Genomic DNA, 9,153 nt, shown 5'->3' on the forward strand with positions numbered 1-9,153 from the left:
TTATAGGGCCATGCTCCCTTATGGGGCCATGCTCCTCTATAGGGCCCTGATCCCATATAGGGCTGTGATCCCTTATAGAGCCATGCTCCCATAGCCGTCCATGCTCCACTATAGGGCCGTGCTCCCGTTGCCGTCCGTGCTCCATTCCCGCCCCCAGCCCCGTCCCCCACCTCCTTTATCCCCCGACTCCCCCCTTTATCTCCCCCCATTGGAGCCGCCTCATCTGCCCTGTGGGGCGGCGGCGTCTGGGGCTGCTGCCGTGTGGGGTTGGTGGTGCTGCTGTGGGGTGGGGCTGGCACCGGGGGAGCGTTGGGTGGGGGGCACCTCATGGGGATTGGACGAGCTCGGGACGGGGAACGAAGGCACTTGGCGACGGGGAAACTGCTCCTCAAAGCCTTCACCGACGAACCTAAAATAAGGGCACAAGCAAACCGGTTAACCCCTAGTAATCTTTGTGCACGAAGGCCGAACGAAGACCCACGGGGTGGGTAAGTATAGGCCGGTGAAGCCGTTTGGTTGGGGTTGGGTTCCCCGGGGCACAACGACTGAGACATCCAATTGTGGGCGAAGCGAGTGCCGACCCCTCGGTAGTGCAGTTCCCACATCCCGCGAGGTACTGGGCGACGAAAAGGGGGAAGCATGTGTGTGCATGTGTGTGTGTGTGTGTGTGTGTGTGCGTGTGTGTGCGAGTGTGTTTGCGTGTGTGTGTGTGTGCGTGTGTGCGTGTGTGTGTGTGTGCGTGTGTGTGTGTGCGTGTGTGTGTGTGTGTGTGTGCGTGTGTGTGTGTGCGCGTGTGCGTGCATGTCCGTGTGTGCGAGTGTGCGTGCGTGTGTGTGTGCATGCATGTCCGTGTGTGCGAGTGTGCGTGTGTGTGTGTGCGTGAGTGTGTGCGCGCGTGTGCGCGTGTGTGCATGACTATGGAAAAAGAAAAGATGATACAAATGGGAATTTGGGAAAATGAAATGGGAAAATGGACATTACCTGATGGATGGGTGGTTTTACCAAAATCAGTAGCTATGAGGGTGTTACGGAGGTTCCATGTTACATTGGGGTACTCAGGCCTTAGTGTATCAGTTTGCCAATAATTATATGTGTACAGGGCTATAGAACATAGCAAAGGGGATTGTTAATGGATATATGACTTGCTGGAGGGTGAATGCAAAGAATATGAGAAAAAGAATCCCAGGAGGGCGTGAATTGGCTTATCGACCCTTCGCAAGGATCCAGTTGGACTTTACTGAACTCCCTAAAACTGGGAGATATAAATATTTATTAGTGATTGTAGACCATCTTACAAACTATGTTGAGGCATTCCCTACGGCAAGGGCTACAGCACAAACAGTAGTGAAGATACTATTAGAAAATATAATTCCTCGATATGGAATTAGAGAAGCAATAGATTCTGACAGGGGACCTCATTTTGTGTCAAAGGTTACACGTGACACAATGAAAACTCTAAGGATTAAATGGGAATATCATACTCCTTGGCACTCTCAGAGATCTGGTAAAGTAGAACGAATGAATGGGGAAATTAAAAAACAACTTAGAAAATTAATGATAGGAACTAAGACATCTTGGATAAAATGCTTGCTGTTAGCTCTGTTAAATATATGTGTGAAGCCCAGAACTGATCTGGGAATTTCACCTTTTGAAATGCTGTATGGTATGCCCTATAATCTTGAAATACCTCTTGGTCACCCCCATTTACAAGATGATCAATTAAAATCTTATACAATTAATGAATGGGTGCAAGGAACTACAAGAAGGATCTGATTGCACAGCTGTCCCCATTGGAGATAGCAATCCATAGGATACAGGCAGGGGATGGGGTCCTAATAAAAACTTGGAAAGAAGCTACACTAACACCACAAGGGGAAGGTCCCTATGTTGTTTTATTTACTGCAGAAACAGCTATTCGAACCGCAGAGAGAGGATGGACTCATGCCAGCCGTGTTAAAGGACCCATCGGTGACGAGAAGTGGGAGGTAGCTCCCAGGAGTGACGACCTGAAACTCACACTGCGACAAGCCCAATGGGTATTCCAGGTAAAGGCTTCCCCTGAAGAACACTACTGCTGCTGAGAAGAACTAAAAAAAACCCTGGGGTGTAAGTGACTTGCGGAATCAAACTCTATAACACATAGATGGGTTATAAAGCAGGTATGTTTATTCTAGCGCTGGGTGCAAGCGGGATAGCTCCACCAGACTTTCACACGGTCTTGTAAAATCGTGACACAGATATAGGTACATCTCATACATAGTCAATGATTTCTCAGAATTCTGATACATATTCAATAGTTGTTTAGCATGCAGACCCCCTCTTGTTCTTATCAGGGGGATGCAACTCCTCTTCTGGTATTTACAACATCTATTCTCCTTCTTGCCTGATGTCTTCCATGAGGTCTCACTCCTTATCTGCATCCTTCCTGCTCTCCCAGGCCCCTTGTTTCCTTTAAACAAAGAGGGAAGGAAGGGAGGGGTGCTCTGGGGGGGAAATGGGAGGGGTGGAGGAGGGTTGATGTCAGACTGTGAAATCAATTTTTTTAATCTTAATTCTGCTTCAGAAACAACATCTGATTCCCACGCTCTCTGCTTGGTATTTTGTCTTTTGATGCAAACACGTAAGCCCCATTGGTGCCTGGTTCAGCAGTTCAGCTTCCTTTGCGCCCTTTGCCTGGTTGTAGGGAAGGTGGCAGGCTCTGATTCAATGAGGGTGTTGTATGGACACAGTATTTATCGCCATGTATCCAAAGGTGCAACAGTTTCTGGAAACCCAGGTGGGATCCTATAGGTGATGGTTCTCTCGCCACCAAGCATCCAGTTGTCAGCAGTGGGTGAGTTTACTGGGACTTTGGGGATGGGAGGTGCCAACTAGCAAGCCTTCAATATCTGCTACTAAAATCAGGCTTTGAAGCATGTTACACATGGGAAATACACTTGGTGCAGGAAAGGGGATTTCCTTAGCCATCAAAAAAAGATGAAACTGCAGATCTATCAACAAAAATGTAAGCACGTGACACTTGACTTGGCGGGTCTGTGGGAAGGTCAGCTTCTCCGTGTTTGTATTTCAGCCATCATCCTCCACACTGGAGAGGATTTATCCGCTTGGCTTGCTTAATTGCAGCACGTTTCACACGCGTGGATAACCTGTGCATATTGCGTCACTACCTCTGTGGCCTGAGGTGGTGCACCAAGCTGGAAATAATGCCTTCTTGGGGTTGTTGAAGCTCTGCAAAAGTTTGCCAAGCAAAGTTGTGGATGCTCCATCCCTGGAGGTGTTCAAGGCCAGGCTGGATGGAGCTCTGGGCAGCAAGACTCTGTGGGTGGCATCTCTGCCCAAGGCAGTGGGGCTGGGGTTCTGAGTTCTTCACTGTCCCTTGCAAGCCAAGCCATTCTATGATTCTGCATTTCTATGATGTAAGCACCAGCCCCACAGCCCTGGTGCAGTGCATCACAAGAGCAGCAGCCTGCGGGGAGCCACCACCCGGAATCACAGAGATGTGAGGTCACAATGCCCCATCCTATGACTGTGCTGAGCTGCGTCATGAGCTCACGAGGCCTGGCCGCAGGCTTGGCTCAGTGCGACACTCACTGTGGCTGCAGCGGTGGTGTTGGAAGCGTGGTGCAAGTGTGGGGGCGGCCATGGACCCTGCCCGCCTTGTCCTCTTCCTCCTATTGGTGGCCATGAGTTTTCAGGAGAGCTGTGCTGCTCCGTGGCGAGCACGGGGAGCAGGTGAGTGGGTAGAGATGGGACCCAAACTGATCAGCGCTGGGAGCAAGAAGTCAGGCTGTGTCCCCACCGCCCTGTAGTACACTTGCCTGGGGCCTGCCTTCCATGGGGGTGTTGCTGGGTAGGGGGTGATGGGCAGCACTGCAGGAGCCGGGCAAGAGCCCGCGGCTGCGCTGCTCCCCAGGGCTGGCTCCAGCCATGCCAGGCTGTAGCTCTGCTAATTGCTGGCTGCAGCACAGCCTTCGTCCTGGGAGATGCCCGGGGAGAGTTCAGAAGAGGCGTGCTGGGCGTGCATGAGCATTTCTGCTTCAGGCTCATGGCACTCCCCAGTTTCCAAGCCAGAGCCCCAGTCCACAGCCCAGGGGAAGAGACAGGTGTGCTTTCCTCCAGTGCTTCAGTGTGACCTTGCTGTCCATCAGAGGCCTCCCAGTAAGAAAGCCCTCGGGGGCTGCATCTTCTTCCACGTAATCTGTGAGAGATGTGGCACATGGCCCGGAGAGAGCACTGCATACGCTGCCAGGTGCCAGCCTACGGGTCATCCCGTCCACCCTGCAACTTTGGAAATCATGACCTGAGTTATTCTCCACATCCAGTTACTGAGGGAGAAGGAGATCACACCATATAGTGTATATAAGTGGGAACTTATCTCATCTGTTCTTGATTCTAGATGATGAGCTTCGTGCTCCCTTTCCGGATGCTCCTTTGGATCCGGACTTCATGCCTGTGCCTGGGGGACATCCCAGGGGTAAGTTGTGAGTGTCTGTTTTCATTGGAGGCTGAAATGTTCATGCTCTCAGGCTTCATTTCCCCTGTATGCTCTTGCTCTGCTACTCAGTTGATGCTGTAGTGTGTGACTAAAACTTTTCATGGGTCTTTGGTTGCAGAAGTGCCCCCAGTGTGGGCCTTGCCCGGTCATCGGTTTCCTCCTGTGCTGGAGCCCAGCTGGAATCCCAGCAGTGAGTACTCTGTCTTCACTGACTTGGCTGGCTCGCCGCTGACCTTCAGATCTTCATGCACATGATATTTAACTTCATACATTCTGTTAAGGTCCGGAAAGAGAAGAGGATGAATCCAAACGAGGAAAATACTCTCAGGGCTCATCCCGTCTCCTGAAGCGACTGCTGAAGGAAATGGAGAAGGCAGAGCGTGGTGGGTATACTTCAGTCTGTTCACTGTGGGACCTGGGAAGCTGAGGTGTGATATACAGGTGTGGGCAGGCTGTAGCCTGCACAGCAGGAAGGGATGGGTCAGAGCCATGCTGCAGCCGTGTTCCGTGTATCACCTTGCAGGTGCTGTCAAGCACCAGAGCTGGTCTGCTGCCAGATGGTCTGCATCCAGCCAAGACCCAGAGGCAGCTGCTCCCCCAGCACAACCATTACTTGTCAGAGCTGCTTTGTGCAGTCATTGGCACCCAGATGGCAGCAAGTGGCAAAGTGGCAAGCGCTGTGCTTCTGTTCATCCAAAGCCCTCCGTGCAGCTGAGCAAGTTCAAGGCAGGAGGAGCATCCCGAGCAGGGTTGGCTGCCTTTGATAATGCTGGAAATGAGGTGGAGATGCTAATTCTGAGGGCTTGGACTGTGTGTTAGAGCTTGGATTTCAGCCTGCAGCTACCTGGCTGTGATGGGCTGGTGACAGCACAGAATGTGAGGGCCTTGCACAGGAGCTGATTCCTCAAGAAGTGTGAGGGAGTCAGCATTGTCCAATAGCTGGGAGGGCCCAAATGCCCTTGGGTAACAGAGGGGCTCACAGTGTACTTGGGGGGGGGCCTGGACTTTACCTGAGTTCGGGATTGGAGAAGCTCAGTTTTTGATGAGGGCACGTGACATCCCAATCCTACTGCCTGCTTTCTTTCTAAAGGAACGGACCAACAAATTGAGCAGGATGCACTCCAGGAAGGTGGATATCCCACACTGCCAGTCCCGGATGCACTCCAGGAAGGTGGATATCCCACACTACCGGTCCCGGATGCACTGCAGGAAGGTGGATATCCCACACTGCCCATCCCGGACAGAGGAATGCAGGCAGCACCAACCGGCATGCCAGGTAATTTCTGTCCTATGATCATACGGTGTCATGAACCAGAGTCACTGCGTGCCTGCAGGCTCTTGCTGCCAGCTCTTGCACACCAGGTCAGCAGCCAGACCTGAGCGTGTGAGCATAGAGCACATGTAAAAGAAGCCAGGGGTGGCTCTCTGAAAATGGCTGGCCTTCGTGGGGTGTGGAGAGTTGTTCCAGCAATGTGCCAGAGAAGGTACTTGCAGACCTCTGTGACCCTGCTCAGCTCCCACCGCTCCCAGATCGCAGAGTTTGCCCTTTTGGAACGAAGCCACCTGAGGGTGATGAGCAGGGTCATGTGTGCTAGGAGCCTGCAGGAGTGTTTCTCCCCGAGGCTGGCTCTGGCTGTGCCCTGTGCTGGCTGAAGCCTGACCTTCAGCCTGGGGGGCGTCCCACAGGGGGAGCTCAGGACACGCATGCCGGGAAAAGCGTGAGGGATTCTGCTCTGTAGCTCTCCCCACGGACCAAGCCCAGACCCCAGGGTACAGCCACAGCTCTCGGCCCAGAGGAGGACACGGGTAGTGCCTGTGCAGCCTCTCCATACCCAAAGAGAGGTGGAAGCAATCCTTCTTGTCCTCCGGTGCTTCGGCACCAGAGACGGAGGCACCCACTGACAAAATGACCTCTTGGGTCCATGAAGCACACTGAGAGATTATCTGTAGCGCAGCTGAAGGTAACATGGGACATTGTCTCATTTCTTCCAGGGATGAACACAGGCAAAAGCACAGAGGCTGCTGCTCACACATCTGTGCGGAAACGCCACATTCCGGTGACGGTCTCAGCGATGCTGCTGCCTGCACTGGTGCTGGCCGTTGGTGTTGTGATATGGGTGCTCAAAGACTACCTGTGAGTTGGCCTTTCCCCAGAACACCTTATTGCTGCATTTGGCAATGAAGCATTTGTGGTGCCAGGATCCTGGACGGCCAAATCAGCCGCTGGCAGTACACTGCCAGGACTTAGGTTGCAAAGTCTTTCAAGTTTCCCCTTATTTCCTGTCACTGAGTAGTGCTTTCTGAAACTCATTCTCACAGAGCACGCAAAAGGGAAAAGAGAGCAGCAGAAGCAGCAGATGGAGCTGGGGAAGGCAACGAGACAGATTCTGACCCAGTCAAACAAGAATCTCCGTAATAGCTCCAGTCCGTTCCATTCTGCCATTGAAGAGGCCCGAAGTCTTCAAGGTCATCTGGAAGACCAGGAGCTTGAACTGAAAGCCATGAAAGAGATCCTTGGGAACAGTCCTGAGTGCTGCCTTCTGTCAGAGGACGGCCCTGAATGTGAGAGCAGAGCTTTTGTCCATCCTGCATACTCCAGGACAGGTATCACCAGCAGTTTGAAGATTCTTAGCTCGACACAGCTACATTCCTGTTGAGGGTCCTAATGAGGACCCAGAAAACGAGCTTCCTCTGACTGCCGGACAAAACGTAATGTCTTTGGAGATGTGGGTGAGAATGGCTGGTTTCAGGGAGAGCTGACAGATGGCACAAGAGGACTGGTCCCTTCCAATTTGGTTGCGGAGCTTTCAGTTGATGAACTGGATACACCTGGAGATCCTGTCAGAATTCCTGCATTGCTCCATCTGCAAGACTACCATTGCTCCACTCAATGGAACAACTTGATGTTGAGCAGAATGTGGTTGAGCTCCTTCGGGAACTCTCTGAGGCGACTGACAGCAGAACTGCATAGCTTTATTGTATATTAAAAACAACCAAACAACTGTCCCCTCCCTCTCCCTTCCCCTCGCACCCCTCCACCCCCTCCCCCCCCCCCAACCCCCTCCCCCCCCAAAAAAAAAGACAAAAAAAACCAAAAAAAACCCTAAAAAACCAACAAAAAACAACCCACCCTCAATAAAACAAAAAACCAAAACCAATTAAAATCTCAACGCTGTTCTTTTTCTGGGATACACTGAGGTGACGCTTCTTCTAGCTTAGACTTTGCAATGAGTTTGTGTCACGGAGTTCTCTCTAGAGCTCACTCGGTGACAGTGGGAACAAACCCAGGGAGAGAAGGAAAAAAGAACCTCCCCTCTCTAACAGCGCGGTGTGGCGCGGCCAAGAGCGGAAGGGAAGGGAGATTGTGAATGGGTCTAGGAGGGAAAAAATGAAAAAAACCCAACGATCTGAGAATGAACAGCAGTTTAATGAACCCAGTGACACTAAACAACAACGATGTTGCAGAACGGCGGGAGAAAAGCAGACGACCACACCTGTCATTGACATGATCAGCGAATCTCGTTTATTCCTTGGCTGCTTGTACCTTTATAATACGGATAATTAGCTCATACATATTGCAAAAGTGGAGCTCATCATTGGTTCCCAATTACATACCATCCCCGAGTATCTTAACAGCTTGTTGTTATCATCCTGAAAGATACTCCCTTGCTGAGTTCCCAGAACCATGGCTAGTTTCTCACCATCACAGGGCATCCTGATGTTCTCACTATCCTTGCAGGTGTTATGGCTGCTTGATTAACCGCACCGTGTTTACGACCCTTCTCAGCTAACTAGCTGTAAAAAACACTCTCTACAGGACCCCACAGATTACCTTCAGAATTCAACAGTTAGTTCTGTTTCCTTTCTGAGTGCATAACAACCTGAGCAAATGAATTGAATGACGTGGCTTGTTAGTCTGGTACAAACTCTGCTGTACACTGGAACTTGGTCCATTTGTAAGCAGGACTTTGTCCATCTCTGCAGGACAGCAGAAAACCCTTTGTGCTAATCATGATGCCAAGAAGCAGAATGCGGCAAATGGCAGATGATCCAACTGCTTCAGGTGTTCATTTCCTTAAAACTGAGAATAATTTTGGACTGAGAGCTTGTAAGCAGAACGGAGCTCTTAAAGCTGTCAGAGATTATTTCTGCACTGTTCAATTCTATCTGCATAACATACACAGGATCTCAGAACTGCGTTGCTTGAACTGGTGGAACTTGTTGAAGTGAACTGGGATGAGCAAGTTTTAGAACTTAGTCAGAATGCAGTAAAAAATGGATAATCTCATGAGTATTAAGGTACAGGATTGCTATTTCTGCACTGAATTTGTTTTTATTTTACATGGCTGTGATCTGAAAGTTGCTTGAAACGCAGGCACCTAGGCACTGTTGTGTAACTGAATTTCACACATGATAGGTCCTGAAATATCCTGGAATCAAAAACTCTGACTTGTTTTAAGTCTGCTTCTTGACTATAATCAGGGTCATAGTGTCTGTGTGCAGTGTTTCTTTCCCTGTAATGCTCCACATCATTTCATTTTGGGAATATTGAAGGAAATGGACTATGTGCCGTAACTGTTGTTAGAACAAAGTATGTCTGGTGTGATCTTATGCATAGGTTCTGTAACTGCTCTTCACAGCTCAGGTGTTTGACCTTC

The 9,153-nt window shown here is 50.5% G+C and overlaps 1 long non-coding RNA gene across 2 annotated transcripts; it reads left to right on the plus strand.

The window, feature by feature from the left end:
• Positions 1-363: 363 nt before the first annotated feature.
• Positions 364-4,465, plus strand: LOC146755141 (uncharacterized). Of its 2 annotated transcripts, none has more exons than XR_014938431.1 (3): positions 364-488; positions 1,906-2,045; positions 4,397-4,465. It is a non-coding gene; the product is annotated as an uncharacterized LOC146755141 (long non-coding RNA). The 2 variants fall into 2 exon arrangements; XR_014938430.1 differs by lacking the exon at positions 4,397-4,465 and adding an exon at positions 3,071-3,757.
• Positions 4,466-9,153: the final 4,688 nt, after the last annotated feature.

Source organism: Coturnix japonica, chromosome 36 (genome assembly GCF_054131305.1).
Source record: "Coturnix japonica strain WE chromosome 36, WE-NBRP24, whole genome shotgun sequence".
Lineage (NCBI taxonomy): Eukaryota > Metazoa > Chordata > Aves > Galliformes > Phasianidae > Coturnix > Coturnix japonica.